Genomic DNA, 16,201 nt, shown 5'->3' with positions numbered 1-16,201 from the left:
CACCAGTTTGTATGCATCTTTTCACAGGAGTGACCTAAGGACGGCTGTAGCCTACCCTTATTTACTTATATAATGAACAACATATAGTGTAATGTAGTGTAAAATAGAGTGTTTTCTTTTAATTTAATGACATAAAGCAGGGATCAAATGTTTCCATGGTGACTGTTTTAGAATTGTGCATTTTTAAATCTGCATCAGACTTCAAAAAGAGCTCATCTGTGCAAGAAAAACCATCAAGTCAGGAGTATTTTCATATCTACATTTGATCTTACACAAGTTTTGAAGAGTTTTGGAAAGTTTCTCTTCCCCAACTGTGGTAGAACAGCAGCGTTTTAATGGAAGCCAGTAAAGGGATCTACAAACCCATCAGGGTATGTGACACTTTTTGTTTTTACTGCATTTTTGAAGAATTTGATGTAGTTTTAAAAAGCTGACAAACTGAGAATCAATTTAAGTTACAATGAGTAATTTCTTATTTCTTTGACAGGTGCTGTTCAACACACCCATATATAACACAGCTGTGGAGATCTGCTGGTATCTACCAGGTTACAGGGCTCAGGTAAGACCCAGATCCATCCAAACCAAAACTGAGATAAAATGTCGGGTGATTTCTGAAGACCTGGGAGTGATGCTGATTAAATGTCTCCTTTTATTTTTAGATTGCAATGATGACGGAATTCCTCAGACTTCAGAAGGAAAACCAAATACCATCAAGCCTCACTGCAGAAGATATGGGAGATCTTTTGGTGGAGAGGAGCAAAGAGACAGTCAGAGAGCAGTGAGTTACTGTGACACCTACAGACTGTAAGGAAGAGGACTCCCTTACTGCATTTATTTATATTGTATTGTCTGTATAGCACTTTAGAGCACACCTTTCACTTTATTAAAAGCACCTTATCAAGCACTTTATGTAGCATTGCACTTTAAGCATGGATTTGCACACAAGAAGTTTAAATATTTATTGACTATTTATTGGGAATTTTAAAATCAGTTGGTGGCCTTGTTTCAGATCCTGCACAGCTGCTCCTCATCAAGGAATGTGGTGGTTGTCTGTCAGGAGAGAAGAATGGTGATTGAGATTGTGATTAAGGTTTACCAATAAGGAAAACTAAGGCAAATGTGTGTGTGAAATCTAGGGATAAAAGTGGTGCAAATAAGTGTTTGTAAGTTAATGATTACTCACCTTTCTTGCCTGTGTCCTCTTCAAGGTGTTTGGGCAAATGTTTCCCCGGGGGTCCAGACACCATTTAAAGGTTCCGGGAGAGACCATGGGTAAAGAGTGTGGTGAATCTTTTTGTGCTTGGGTTTCTGGGTTTTTATAATATTGGGTTTTGTGTAACATTAAAGTGTGAAATATTTATTAATATGTAAATGTGAAGATGTATTTATGTATTTATTTATTCTTATTGATATATTGTATACTGTGGTGGAAGGTTGGGATTTAAGAATTTACCTGAGAGTGGAATAATGGTTAAGTCTGTGACAGCTGAACATATTTAAGGCTGCCAGTTGTCATTAGGGGATTTTTGTGCTGTGAAGAAGCTCGACAAGTTAATTGTTTTAAGGAGAGCCATATAGCAAATAAATACTTTGTTCCACTACACTTGCCTTGGTCTGTCTCACTGTGTTTCCAGCCGCTAAGGGCTGCCCTGTTACACAGACCATCCACCTCACACCTGAAACGGTTTGTGCTGAAGTGTAAATGCTGAGAGAAAACCTCTCTTTTGTTTTCTTTTGAAGACTTTGGGAGTTTGAATTGGAGGGTTTGGAAGAAACAGAAGCCAAACCTCTTCTGAAACTGGTAAGACTAGAAAACTCACAAGAGTTTTAGTTATTTGGAGATCTTTTTTTTTTTTTTTTTTTTACTACAATCACATAACCTCTCAACAAAACTGCAATGTAAACATGCTTTCTGTTTCAGGTGTGGGCAGTGAACACAATAAATAAAATGAGGGACATCGAGTTTCAAGCCCGGATGCTGCTGGAATTTCCAGAGGCCATACCTCCTAAATTTCAGTGAGTCACCTCTGACATAAAATCATTAACAGTCCAGCTACAGTATTTCAAAATTTCTGTTATTTTTTTTAAATGGGTGTAAAAGATCATTCTTATAACTTTATTCTGCAGAACACCTAAGCTCCTCAGCAATGTCAGGAAGTACATTGACCTCCTTAAAGAGAGGCAGTAGGACGCACAAACCTCCAAACTGTTCACTGCAACAGACGTGGTGATAGAGGTGGTTCCCCGTGTCCTGCATGGCTTCTGGAAGCTTCCTTCTTACCCCCTACTGAACATGTCCTCCCAAAAATTGAGCATCCTCTCCACCAGTGTGACAAAGGCCACTTTGGATCGAGTGTCCAAATCTCTCCTAACAATGGAAAACCAGGCCATCTTCTCAAGGTCCATCAGAGATGACATGGTGCAAAGTATCCTGTCTGAAGTCAGAGAGAAATATTCAGAAAAGATTCTGCTGAGCCACATTGCAAACTTTGCACCAGGACTACTCAGGGCAATTTCTGATGTAGCAAAGACGAGCATATGCCAGATCTTCCAGCCCCCTTGTGAAAGTCCAGTAGTGTCTGATGTTCTTCCAACTAAAGAACCTCATCCTGAAGGTCTGCTGAAGTCAGATGTTCTTCCCACTTCCCAACCTCCAGTTGAAAGTTCACGAATTGCTGATATTTTTTCCACTCACGAACCTCCTTCCAAAAGTTCAACAAAGGCTGATGTTCTTCCGACTAAAGAGCCTGCTTGTAAAAATCTGCTGAAGCCAGATGTTGTTCCTCCTAAAGAACCTCAAGAACCTGCTTGGGAAAGTGTTCTGAAGTCAGATGTTCTTCCTACTTCCGAACCTCTTTTTGAAAGTTCAACAATGGCTGATATTCTTCCCACTGGAGAACCCGCTCGTGGAAGTCTGCCAAAGTCAGATGTTCATCCTACTAAAGAACCTCTCATTGAAAGTTCATCAAAGGCTGATGTTCTTCCTACTAAAGAGCCTGCTTCTGAAAGTCTGGCAACGTCTGATGATCTTCCTAGTGAGGAACTCCCTTCTGTATGTCTATCCATGTCTGAGCCAGTTGTCTCTTTTACTAATAATTCAGAGAAGTCTAACAACATTAAAATCAAGGAGAAAAAGAAGAAAAAAAAGGGCTTCTTCCAAAAATTCAGAGCCCTGTTCTGTTGTTGCTTCAGACCCCAAGAAACTGACTGATTTTGAAAATCCAATCTGTTTGTTCTAACTCTACAAAATCAAATAAAAATGATTAATCAATATTTTTTCCACGAGTCTGCATCTATGATTAAAGAATATTTTTCCTTCAGATGTTTATAAGGGTTCTCAAAATACCTCCACAAGTCCAACAATTGTTAACATATTAGTGTTGTTATCTTTAAGAGAATCTGAACTTATTCTTACTCTTAACATATCAACAGCAGTAACTGAAACCAGTGCTGATTTTCCAACACTGGAAAATAACTCAAAATGTTAGAAATATTCCAGTGTTAGAAAATCAGCACTGCTCAGTATTAGCCATAGTTAATCTTCAAAACTGACTAGGTTACTTTTAAACATAACACTGTCAAAAGTGTTAATTTAACACTCAACAGTGTTGTATTTAACACTCAGAGGTGTGGACCCATATAGACACTCTAGTGTTAATTTAACACTGGAGATTTTGCTATGTAGTTATACAAGTATAACACACAGTGAAATGTAGCCTGACACGCTCCTCGACATGTGCAAAAATGGGGGGGGTAGAGGAAGAATATTGTATATACATATAGTATATACACTGGGTGAATGTGCAGTAGTAGCAGCAAGCAGGTGAATTCTGTACATTAATATGAATAGACATCTGACTATTTTACAGGATAGACAATATAAACATATTTAAAATTAAAGGAATTTGGAATGTACATTGTGCCTTCGTTTAGAGTGTCTGGAAGAGTCCTGTCTCAGTCAATTATAGATGATGTGAGAGGGCGGGTGTGTGTGTGTTTAGGGCCCGGATGGCTTGGGGATAGAAGCTCCTCTTGAGTCTCTCTGTCCTTGCCCGGATGATGCGGAACCTTCTACCAGATTGCAGAAGTTGGAACAGTTTTGTTGCCAGGATGGGACGGGTCCTTCAGTATCTGCGCTTATTTTGGCCAAAACGCCAGAATCTCAGGTTAAACCTCCCAAAGTTTCAACAACCACCAAACAGCTAAAACAGTAAATGAGAGCAGGAACACGGATTCTGCACAAAGACGTAAACACAAAGCGCGGAGCCGCCGACGCATCAGAATCAGTGAGATGTGACTTTCTCACCTGACGGCACGGACACAAGCGGAAAGCCGACAGCTCGCTGATTCTGATGTTTCGGCGGCTCCGCGCTTTGTGTTTACGCCCTTTTTGCGCTGATTCTGAAGCTGCAGGTTTGATCTCTCTCCAAACAATATTGAGTAAACCAGCAGCAAAAGAAGCTCCAAACTACACTTCACATAAACGTCGTCATGAATTCCCTCTGATTGTTTTGCTGCCACCAGGATAAAATCACACTTCATGCACAGCTCTCTCTCTCTCTCTCTCTCTCTGTACTTCAAGAACAGTTTCCTGTTTTCTGCATTATTCGCTTGCTTGTTACGCACAAGTCTACCGTTCTTACGGCCTGTCGGCAGCTATTTTTTCTTTTACTTACTTATGAAAACAAAGCCTCATTTCTGCCGTTCAATACTGAACAAATTTAAACTTTTTAAAATGATGCAAAATTGCAAAATGCTCAGCTGTGTCTGTAATCAAACCTCTGTAACTTTGCTCTGCTTCACGTCAGCAGCATCAGGTAATGTTCATATGTTCATTAATGGTTTTCTTTTGTTTTTGATGTACTGCAGAATATTTGTATAAAATCCCAGGCCAGGAAAACCTTCATGTTTTTCTGTTTGATCCTCAGCTACTTTGACACAAAGGCATCTGCTGTGACGCTCACACCTTTGATAAAGTCTCTCAAGTGTCAGATTTATTTTTATAGATATAAAAATATAGAAATGTACTGATGCATGACCTGAATTATAATATTTCTGACTGTCTGAGGCAAAATTTCCCCGATTCACATTGAATCAAATTGAATGGAATCGTGGATCGAATAGATTCTAGACATGAGTGACGATGCCAGCCCTAATATGCATGTTTTAATAAAAGAGATAATGTTGGTGTTTCAGTCATGTAGTAACTGTTAGCTTTAACTGTACAAGGCTTGTTAGACATAATGAAACACATCGTACAGATTTCTGGATTTTAGACTATAATTTTTATTATGATTATTAATCTTGAGTCTAAAAAGTCAGTCAAGTATATCCAGGATATCTTTCTGTTAACTGGATTCACTGACCCTAACACTGGGACCAGGATAAGCGGTCGCATGGAGCTGGTTTTCAGCTGGTTACCAGCTGACAATCTTATTATTTAATTAATTTAATTAAGTTATTTAATTTTTGTAATTTTTCCTCTACATTTCCCCTGAAATGAAGGGATTGTGTTGAACATGCTTTAGTTCCTCACATTTTTCTGCATCTCTTTGTTCAACCCCCTGAATTAAAGCTGAACGTCTGCACTTCAAACACATCTGAGTTGTTTCATTTAAAATTGATTTTAGTGTATGTACAGAACCAAAATCAGAAATGAAGTTCTCTCTGTCCAGATATTTATGGACCTAACTGTATAATCTATACAGCACGTAAAAAATGCTGTAAATAAAGAAGTCTGTGAAAATGTGGCGCTTCCAGGTCAATTTAAACTGAAGTGATATAATCTTCTCCCCACAGTTTGAGTTTGTATTGTCTCAGCTGCAGACAGACTATGATATTAATATTATTAGTTATTAATATTATTAGTTATAAAGGACACCTTCCTGCCTTTAGTCTTATTCATGATGATTATTAGTCGTCTTCTAATGTCCACAAGTCTGTATGATGTGTTTCATAGTTTCTAACAAGCCTTTTAAACTTAAGTTACTGCATTGCTGAAACACCAACATCTGCTTATTGAACAAAACAACAACAACCAAAAGACCACACATCTGATTTTATTTTTATTTTAATAGACTTCCAAAGATTATACCAGATAACTGGCCTCAGAATATAATTGAATAAACATGTTTAAAAACGATAACCTAATCCTGTCTTGACAGGCTGAGCTCTTCAGTATCCACCAACAGCATCGTCATGCTGAGTCAGACGTTTCTGCTCCTGCTGGAAATACTCTTCCTCTTTCCACATTGTACCAAATGATTTTAAATGTTAGTTTCAATTTAAAATTAAAGATTAAAAAAGTGTAACACATGATGCAAATGTAAACAAAAGCCCCTCTGCAGTGTCAAGTCTGCATGGCACAGTGACACACTTTAGGTGATCTCCATCCTTGGGAAAAGTGCTGTCAGCTATTTCCCAGTCACCTGGCGTCTGTGCTGTTCACAGAATCACAATTCCATCGCTGAACTTCCTCTCTGCACCGTCGATTAGAGCTTGGCACGCTCCCTTCATCCTTCTGCTTCTGTTCCAACGCCGCTGAAGAATTAGGGCAGAGCACATCGTACACCCTAGTTGTCTTCCTCAACGTCAACGTTGAATCTCTTTCACTCCTGGTTGTTTGCTGTTCAAAGTCTCCTCTCGACGATCTTCTGGAAGCTCAGTAGCACAGCTCACTGTGGGATGTCTGCTGTGCTGAAGGTGATCTCTGCTCCTCTATGATCCTCCTGAAGCCTCTCTCCAGGCCTTGGCTTCCATCTTGTGGATGATTTCCTTCAGTCACTCCTTCTCAGGGCACATCACAACATCTGCAAGTTAAAATATTGACACTCCTCTTTTGCCACACGGCTCTCGCCATGTGTCAACTCCACACAATGAGACATGCACAAGAATGTTGCACATTGTCTCTGAAAAATTCTCCAGGGTTTCTCTTGGAGCAGCTCCACTCCAAACCTGTAACCCTGTGTCAAAGAAACATTAGTCAGTGGTTAAATGTTAAGATTGTTCAACTCCCAGCTCCACCCGGAGCCTGTATCCTTGCCTGTAGACAAAACCCTGTAAGTTAAAACAAACTTCACATTTGCAAACAACTGTAGCTCATAAGAGTAATAAAGTATTCAGCATCACAGAGACAAGTATCATTGCAGGTTTATTCTAAATCATTAAACTCCTGCTTTTGTGCCATAATTTGCTCCAAATCATCGATCATCTCAACTTCATCCCACATTGTAATCAGTGACTTTCCTTAAGTTCGTCACTCACTTGTTTCATCACTATGAGCTCAATAGTGGTCAGATAATGAGCCCATTTTAACTATTCTATAACCCTGCACATCTGCTCAGTTGTCACTTGTCTGTCTGTGCTGAATCCTTTACAAGCACATTAGAGAAACATTAGCAGTAGCATCCTAGGTCAGGCCTGGGTCACCAGACTCCAGAGGTGCTGTAAAAGGTCATAAAGTTAACACTCTGCTGTAAAAGAAGCAACACTGGCTTCAACACAGTATGTCTCTCACACTGTATTCACATCTCCACTGTAATATTCACATTCCTCAACAACACAGTGTAATTTCATCACCAACATACAGCCTGTCAACACAGTTTCCTTCACACAAAAACTCAGTAATCCTGTGGTAGAAAAACATTATTAAGTTGTGTCCTGCTGTAAATCACATGATCAAATCACATGATTAACCCTCTGCTGTAGAGAAGTAATGTAAATGTTAGCGCTGCGCAGGTGTGTACACACTTTCTCACAGTGACGTCTGCATTGTGAGTAACAGGATCATGAATAACACACTGCTGGTAAATTCACAGACACACAGAAAAATTACAGCTAAAAGCTTAAATTTGCAGAGTTCACACAGTCATGTGACCCAAAGTTTCCTCCTCTGGTCTCCTCCTGCTCCTGCAACAAAAGACACACACAGAGATACATCCACCCCTTTGTCACATCTGGGTGGGGGTTAACCTTTGCATAGTGGTGTTAAGTCAGTCAACTCTTGTCAGCTTTCAGCAGTCCAGTCAGTTCCCCATTTTTTTCACTCATTTTTTATTCATTTATTCATTCAGTGCTGATAGTGGAATCTATCGTCGCATTTCGTTTCCACCCTCAGCAATATGACGCCATTTCAAAAAAAGGAAAAAGAATTTCGACTGGATCACCGCTGAATCCTTTCAGACAGGGACTTGCTTCCTAATCGTCCCAATAAGTGGCTTTCTCCTGAGCCCATTTTAATTTTGGAGAAACTCACTTTGCAACCGTTCCCAACAACATGTTGTGTAGTTCTTCCTGTTCAAATGTTCAGATGTGCTTTAAATGACAGAGATTTAGCAACAAACTTTCAGTGCACTGTGAAAGTAACACAATAAAAAGGAAAAAAGAAAGAAAGGCCTTGTTAAGTCATGACACGTGTTCTTCATCCCAGGAGGGGAAATCATACCAAACCTAACTGGCAGGTTCAACTTTGCAACAAAAGACAAATCATCAGCCAGATTAATCTCAAACATTCATCCACTCAGCCACACACCTCACACCACACAACATAACCCTGTTGTCTCATCACATAACGACTTTCTTCTCATGTAACCAAATGTGTGCCATGTTAAAACTTCTTCACACATCAGAAACTCAACAATCAGCTCACTCATTCAAGACCCCTCATCAGCGTCCTGTTTTCTCCTCTATGATGCAACCATCTGTCCTTCAAAATAATATTCGTCCACTAGTCTATGTATCACTTTCATCTTACTAGTGACTTGGACAAGATGACAAACAGAATCTCATGCTTCATGAGTCAAATTGTTGTCGTGTTGAACAGATTCATGTACTGATCGTCTCCAGAATGTTAGAAGAGCTTCAATGAATCATTAGAAACAACTTACAGCTGCACAGTTGTGTCAAACCAATCTTTGTGTCATTGTGGGATTTTTGTGTTTCTACATGTGACACACGTCTAAAACATGCACACAATTTGAACACAAAACAGGGACATTTGTTACCACAGCCAGATGCTGAGAGCCATTTACTTGTAGTCCTGTGTCTATATATATGTACCATTAGATGTTATTGGAATGAAATGATTGTCAGCTTTGATAGTTTCATGTATGTATGACGGTGAAAAAGCCGTCGGCCTCTGGAAGGAAACAGAAGACATTTCAGAGGCTGCAGCAGATTTCTTTGATTTGGGGCCTTTTTCGGCTTTATTGGACAGAGCAGTGAAGATAAGTGACAGCAAAGCAGAGGGAGAGAGAAAGGGGGCGTGGCCCGGGTCAGAATCAAACCAGGCCAGCTGCTCTCCACCTCGTGGCACATGGTCACCTGCTCATCCTAGTGAGCTCCACCAGCAGCCCTTTCACACACTTTACACTGTCAAACACTGTGTGTGGACCTCAGCTAACAACAGGCTACATTTAAGTCTGGACTACATGTTTTTATATTGAGGAGATTTTTCACTGTTTTTATTCCATCAGCAGCTCAACATCATGAGCAGCTTTGACATAAAGACATCAAACTCAAGCTGACTTTAAACTACTTTTAATACAGGGGCTCAAAAACAACAACATCTTTATTATATATCAGGACAGAAAGTCATTTCATCTCAAATGGAAAACAGCTTTATTTGGAATAACCAGCACTATCAACTGGTTTGGGATCTCCACCAGTTTCATGTCTTTACAGCTTCTCCAACAAAGTTCCTGTAAAATCAGCATGTTTGTCCTTATTGCTTTGATAGTGATTGATTATTCAGTCCCAATCTGCTGTCATCTAAAGAACAAAATGATGTTTCTATGAGTCACAAAGCTCCAGATGTTGTCGGCTTCACAAAGAAAACAAAGAACTTAAGAGTCTCTGGCCACACTGTAGGATTTCCCTTTGATCCACTGTGGGGGCATTTTGGAGTCTGTCAGTGAAACTCTTCATGTTTGTGTTTGACTCCAGTTTATAGAAACAGAGGAATGTGTCATGCTTTTGTTCGGCCTCCACAAATACACACATTTGTTCATTGGTTGGACTTTTTGTAAGGAGACACATTGAAAACCATGTTAATAAGATCTTGTTGTTTCCTGTGGATCCGACACAGAGAGTGGACTTCAGACAGAAAGCGTGGAAGAGATTTTAGAGGCCGTGTGTGGCAACAGGAAGTTTCTGTGTGTTTGCTGATCTTACATGTGGAAAACAACACGTGATGTTTGTGGAGTTCTACAATGATTGCAGCTGCCGTCATAGGCAACTCTCGCATTTAAGTTCATTTTATTAGATAGTTAAGTTTGAAACAATAAGTAGTTGAAATATTAAGAAATAAATAGTAATTCATGTTTGTTGATTAGATTTATATGTTTAAATGTGTTATTTGTGCTAATTGTGCAATTAGATAGGAACCTTTTCTAAAGTTGTGTTGTGGCTAAGAGGGCATTTTTTGGCTGTCACACTCAGCAAGCTAATTAAGAGATGAGCCACGAGGTTTGCACGTGTGCAGAAAGATAAATAAAGAGTGCCTTTTTTTGGACCTCCCCACCACGTAAAAATGAAAGTTTATTCCCTTTGAGTGAGGCCAATGAGGTAAATGTTTTATTTATTATCGTTGTATGTAAATGCGCGACTGTTGCGTGGTATTCAAGCGCAATAGCTGCAGTGTGAGGTGTAATGTGTACTTTATTGATCATTTTGTTGGAATGTTTCGTTGTATATAATGCTTAAGGACTTTAGTAAGAATATTCATTTAAGTTTGTATTTCCTTTTAGTTCTGACGGCATTGTATCGGCTGTGGTTGGACATCATTACATGTTAAGATGTGGAAGAATCCTCCTGTCCGAAATAAATGTCAGTTTAAACACAAAGAACAAGTTGAGCTTTATTAAGACTCGAGGGGAGTAACAATGATCATTGTTCTGACAGCATTTTGAGTGGGAACAGTTCAAAGTTATTTACTGATTGAAACAAGCTGAATGTTTCTGTGCACGATGAAGAAGATCAGCAGCAGCAGCTCAGCTGATCGATGAATTGACATCTATCAGTCGTTTCATTAGATGAAGTCATCAGCAGACATTTGTTCTGACTGTGTGATGAATGTCAGAACGTCAGGGCTCTGCTTTAGTCACTACTTGATGATCATTGGCTCATTGTTGAATCCAGTGGCCCAGTCTGACCTCTGACCCTTTGCTGCATGTCTTCTGTGTTATCTCCACTTTCATGTCTGATCTTCTGCTGTATCGTCCAGAATAAACATCTGAATCATTTCCAACACTTCAGCAGATCTTTAGTTTGGGCAGTACAGCACAAAATAACACATATTGTACTATACTGCCCACTTCCTGATCTTATTGGATCTGTGTGTGAGGTTGGTGAAGGAAACACATGTTTATGTCTGTGAAGGTTCTCAGTCATCCAGGTCATCGTAGTCAAAGGAGCTTGCAAAGAAAAGCGTCTAGACTTCTTTAAGTTGCTTGAAGATGTTTCACCTCTCATCCGAGAAGCTTCTTCAGTTCTAAGGTCAAATGGTGGAGAGTCCCAGATATATCTGGGACTCTCCACCATTTGTCTTAATTTGCAGAATGTTTGATTTGCCGGCAACAGAACGCTTACACAAACAAACCCGGGATAGTGAGTGAAGCAATGTTACTTGACAAATAGCAAATCATAGCAAATACATAGAAACAGAATAATGTGTACAATGTGCAAGAAAAGGTAAACACATATGGGACAAATGGAGAGCGTTGCAACTGCTCCTCCACTTTGTCACAGTGCGACTGTTGTTTGTAAATGAAAACTTATCCCAACTACATGTGCTGCTGACCTTTGACCTTTTCTTTAGGTGCACAGAGGCCAGAGGAGTCTGTGGAAACATCCAGAACTGAGGCAGTGCTACAGATGTCTTCAAATAAAGTGGTGTATTATCCATGGATGCGTTCCATTCCTGTTTAGACCTGCTCGCTGTCAATGGGCTTCATTCCATTTCAGACTGCCGGTGGTCGGCTGGAATCTAAACTCAACATGGCTCCTGTGTTAGAAGAGCCTCTGATTTTAAAATATGCACATTTAATAGTTTCTTTCCAACACTATGGAGCTACCAGCCCAGTATATGTAGCCACAGTAGATGAAGTTTTCAAGCTGACTGACAAACATCATGACTCATGTGATCCCTACATGTGGACCTTTCACAGATGATCCAAGTGCAGATTCAACTCTGCATTACATTTGACTTCAGCTGTTACACACTTTCATTTTCTAGCTGTGTCACTTCCTGCTTTTTGGATCAGATAGTTTATCCATGTCCACAAATGTTTGGCTGCATATTTTTATCATCTATATTTTCCAGTCTTCATGCAGCCGATATTTCATGTGAACTCCAATCTGCCACCTGCCATCACGTTTTCAGGGTTAGTTCAGTGTTGGAAATGTAGCACAAACAGCAGCACATGTTCTCTAAATGTTTGCAGTCATTTTTAAATGATGCTGATACTACATGAGACATTTTCCACATTTATTGTCTTTGAACAGAGAATAATAAAGCCATCAAACATATACAGGCTTCTGCAAATACAAACTTCTGTGGTGCATTTGATGACCTGCAGAGGAGAACAAGTCGGGCTTTTCAGCCCTAACACAACCTCTTTGTTCTCAGTACTACAAAACCTTAAAAGGCTGATATGCAAGTTTGCATGAATCACCAACACAGTTGTGTTTGTTTCTAGTATAGTTATAAATAAGGTGATCAAATATCTGCTGACTGATTAGATCCAGTATCTATTACAGATGAACTGGACATCACAGCATGTTGTTGATCCGTCATATCAAACTAAACCGTGTTGCTGGTGTAAATATCCTCCAATAAAGTCAGATGGGCTGAGGGCTGCTGTTGCCAGGTAACGCTGATGTCACACTGGATCTTCTGATCTTGAGCATCGTAGCGCTCGGAGTCTGATGTTGGCTCATGTGTTGTTAAACACCAACATGACGTTCTACTAGTCAAGGCCTCACCTTCACCCACTGATGCTGATCACACAGACCCACTAATAGAACTGTTTTATCAGGTTTATGCAGCGTCAGCATTAATGTCACATTTAATCAGACCACATTTACATTACAAGCCCACTACAACCATTATCAACATGTTAAATTACATTATACATCTGCAGTGGTTTAAAGCACCACTATTTTAACCTGATTCATTTCTTCACCTTAACAGTTCATTCCTCAAATCAAACAAGATATTTGACTCTCAGAAAATGTACCATCAAATATTTTTGCAATAAAATATTTATTTTCCAACTTTTACAAGTGAAATCAAACAAGTGTATTTAACACTGAAACCAGAGTGGAAGCTGCTCATATAGAGTCCAACCCAGGATAAAAGTAAGTTGAGTAGACCAGCATCATCAAAGTGTCAGCTCTCTGAACACGGTGCAAGATCGCCATCTGCAGGACAAAACTAGTTTTTCTCCTCGTCAACGTCAAGATGACGTCATCGTACAGCAAAACGTGCAGATCAGGTGACATGACTGTCTGAGAGGCGGAGTTAAACTGTGGCAGGTAAGCATGTGGAGGAGGAGCAATAACATGACGCTGGAACATCATCATTGCATTATACAGTTTCCTCTCTAACTGGACGCAGCTGTGAACAAGAACAGCTGTGGAACCAGGGTTCTGAGTGGCATCTATGGATGAATGCAGGTCAGTGTGTTGCTGGTGGAGGTGATGAATCACAGGGTCCATCTCACGTTGGAGTCACAGCTTCTCTTCAGCTGCTCTGCTCTTCAAATGTAAAGAATCGACGGCTCTCCTTTTCAGCTCTGTTGGAATATCACCTTCTTCTGTCTGAGAAATGTTAATGAAACAAACCTGACAAAACACAAACAGCAGCAGTAACAGTAAATTGCACTTATACATTCACTGAAAACCCACATTTGAACTCTACCTACTTGTTCATCGAGGCATGAGCCCAAGGGCAAGGAGACTTCACAGACATGTTGAAATTGTGATGTGAAGACGGTGGACTGTGGTGGCCACTGCAGACTGTTGGACTCTGTTACAATCTTCTTCAGTCTCTGTTACAGACGTGGATTTGGTTGGACAGCTTTATAGCGACTCCCTGTCTGTCTCAAACAAAGCATTTACATTCAAAAAGACATTTACAGAAAACACCAACAACACATGATATTATTTATTATATATTATAATCATTTATTCATATTTATTTTTCAATGAAGATGACAACCAACTGGAGCTTGAATCATTGAATTTACACCAAGCACTTCAGATATATTTGAAGATTTCTACATTTTATAACTAGTGACAAAAATTCTTTGTGTTGTCAATAGAGACACATTAAAGCAAACTTTGCTTGATGACAATAAGCTCAGTTAAATCAGTACAATAAGTGTGGAGCCCTTCCCTGAGAACGTGTCTGCGTAGGTTCTCAGTCATCCAGGTCATGGTAGTCGAAAGAAGCAACCACAACCTCCCTGCAGAACATTTTGCAAAGTGAAATTTGTTTATTGTCCCATGAACAGTTTACCTGCAGAATGGGTACAAATATCTTTTCTGTGAGGAAGTGACGCAGAAAATCAATGTTTCCCTCTGTGACAATGAAAAAGTGCTTGAGATTGAGCAGAGCGATCCTTCTTCCTTGCTTCATTTCTTGCTCGCAGTCTCTCAGCGTTGACTGGAAAATCAAATCAGACTCACACCATCTGCTTGTAATGTGGGCGTGTCTGTCAGTAGTTTGAAGAGCACTCTCTGGCCTAAACACAATAGGAAGATCAACACCGCCCCAAAACAAACATTTCCAGATTAGATGAATGGCACCGTAATTGGAAATGGTAACATTAACACGTTAACTTCCTGTGTTTGGTCTGCAGTGGGTGACTCGTGATTCAGGGATCTACATTTAAAAACGCACATGTAAAACTGACAGCAAGGTTTTCCCATCATATAGTCGACATAACTAAGCACAACTGTTAACCTTTATGTTTGCTAACATTTGAACTCTTACGATTGGAATATCAACAAAACACTAAATATAGTTTAATTCAATCCTACCTGAGCTGGTTGAATTGAACCAGTTTCAAATTCAAGTTCAAATTGTATTTATCACACACAGAAAACCATACACAGTATGACATGAGGTGAAATGCTTGTAGCTGTGCAATGCCCGACCAGTTTCATGACATACTTCCTCTTCCATCTGGGAACAGAATCTAAAGACAGGAAGTAGCCACTGTCAGCTTCCTGAGTACCCAATAAGAAACAAATCAGGCAAAATCAACAAACCTTTGGGTCTCGTTTTCAAAAGTGCATGTTTGTCAGCTTCTGTCTCTCTTTCCATCCACTGTTGGATGTCTTGTTCTGAAATAGTCACTTGGACAAACATGGAAGAGAAAAGATTCACTTGTGACTACAAGCATACGTTCCATTAAAGTCGGGTTTCTCGGGGACTCTTTCAGGATGGCAGAAATCTCCTCCTCAGCAGACTTGTGACCTTCTCCTCTTTGTCCCATCTCTGAAGGAGCTGCACTTCTATCAGTAGGAACTGTCAGCTCTCTCAGTTTGAATATAAATGAGTCATTTTAACTACTAATACAGAAACATGTGTACCTAGATCCGATGACGTCCTCCTCCCATAATGCAATAATGCATCAGTCAGAATTTCCAGTTGATCTGATGGAGTCATCTCTTTGTGACTCCTGCAGATCTTCTGAGGAAGGAGCAGAACCTCTTCATGCCTTCTCCATCGTTCAGCCCAAACCCAGGAAGCCGTCGTGTGCTCTAAAAGATTTCTGATTAACACATATTTACTGTTTACTGTACAAGAGTTTATCAAAGTATGGACTGAATAGTGTGTGCATGTGCTTAGGATGACATGTGTGTCAGTTTGTGTACATTGACCAATAAATCATAGCTGGCACTGCAGTTTATGTCCATAAACATGGACAGCCAGGGAAATACCTCGAGGTGTTCCTCCTCCATTTGTCTGATAAACACCAAACAGTGTTTTATAAACAGGAAATGTTGTTCTTGTGTCATATAGTAAAAGAAAATACTCACATGTATATGTGAGGACGGCACACACACGGTGTCGTATATGAAATTCAGCTTGATGTTCTTGTCCTGGTATCTTTTCACCAGCTCACTGATGACATACGTTGGATCTGCTCGCCTGTTTAAAAAAAAGATCATCTCAATGGTTTCGAGTCAATAA

At 39.8% G+C, this 16,201-nt stretch overlaps 1 pseudogene; it reads left to right on the top strand.

The window, feature by feature from the left end:
• The first annotated feature begins 335 nt into the window (after positions 1 to 335).
• LOC146577392 (uncharacterized) lies at positions 336 to 15,772 on the top strand (annotated as a pseudogene).
• The last annotated feature ends 429 nt before the right edge of the window (positions 15,773 to 16,201 follow it).

Source organism: Mchenga conophoros, linkage group LG3 (assembly GCF_057382185.1).
Source record: "Mchenga conophoros isolate Kocher_MC1m ecotype Shallow Benthic linkage group LG3, M_conophoros_male_GT1.1, whole genome shotgun sequence".
Classification (NCBI taxonomy): domain Eukaryota; kingdom Metazoa; phylum Chordata; class Actinopteri; order Cichliformes; family Cichlidae; genus Mchenga; species Mchenga conophoros.
This window is presented reverse-complemented; position numbering and strand designations above follow the sequence as displayed.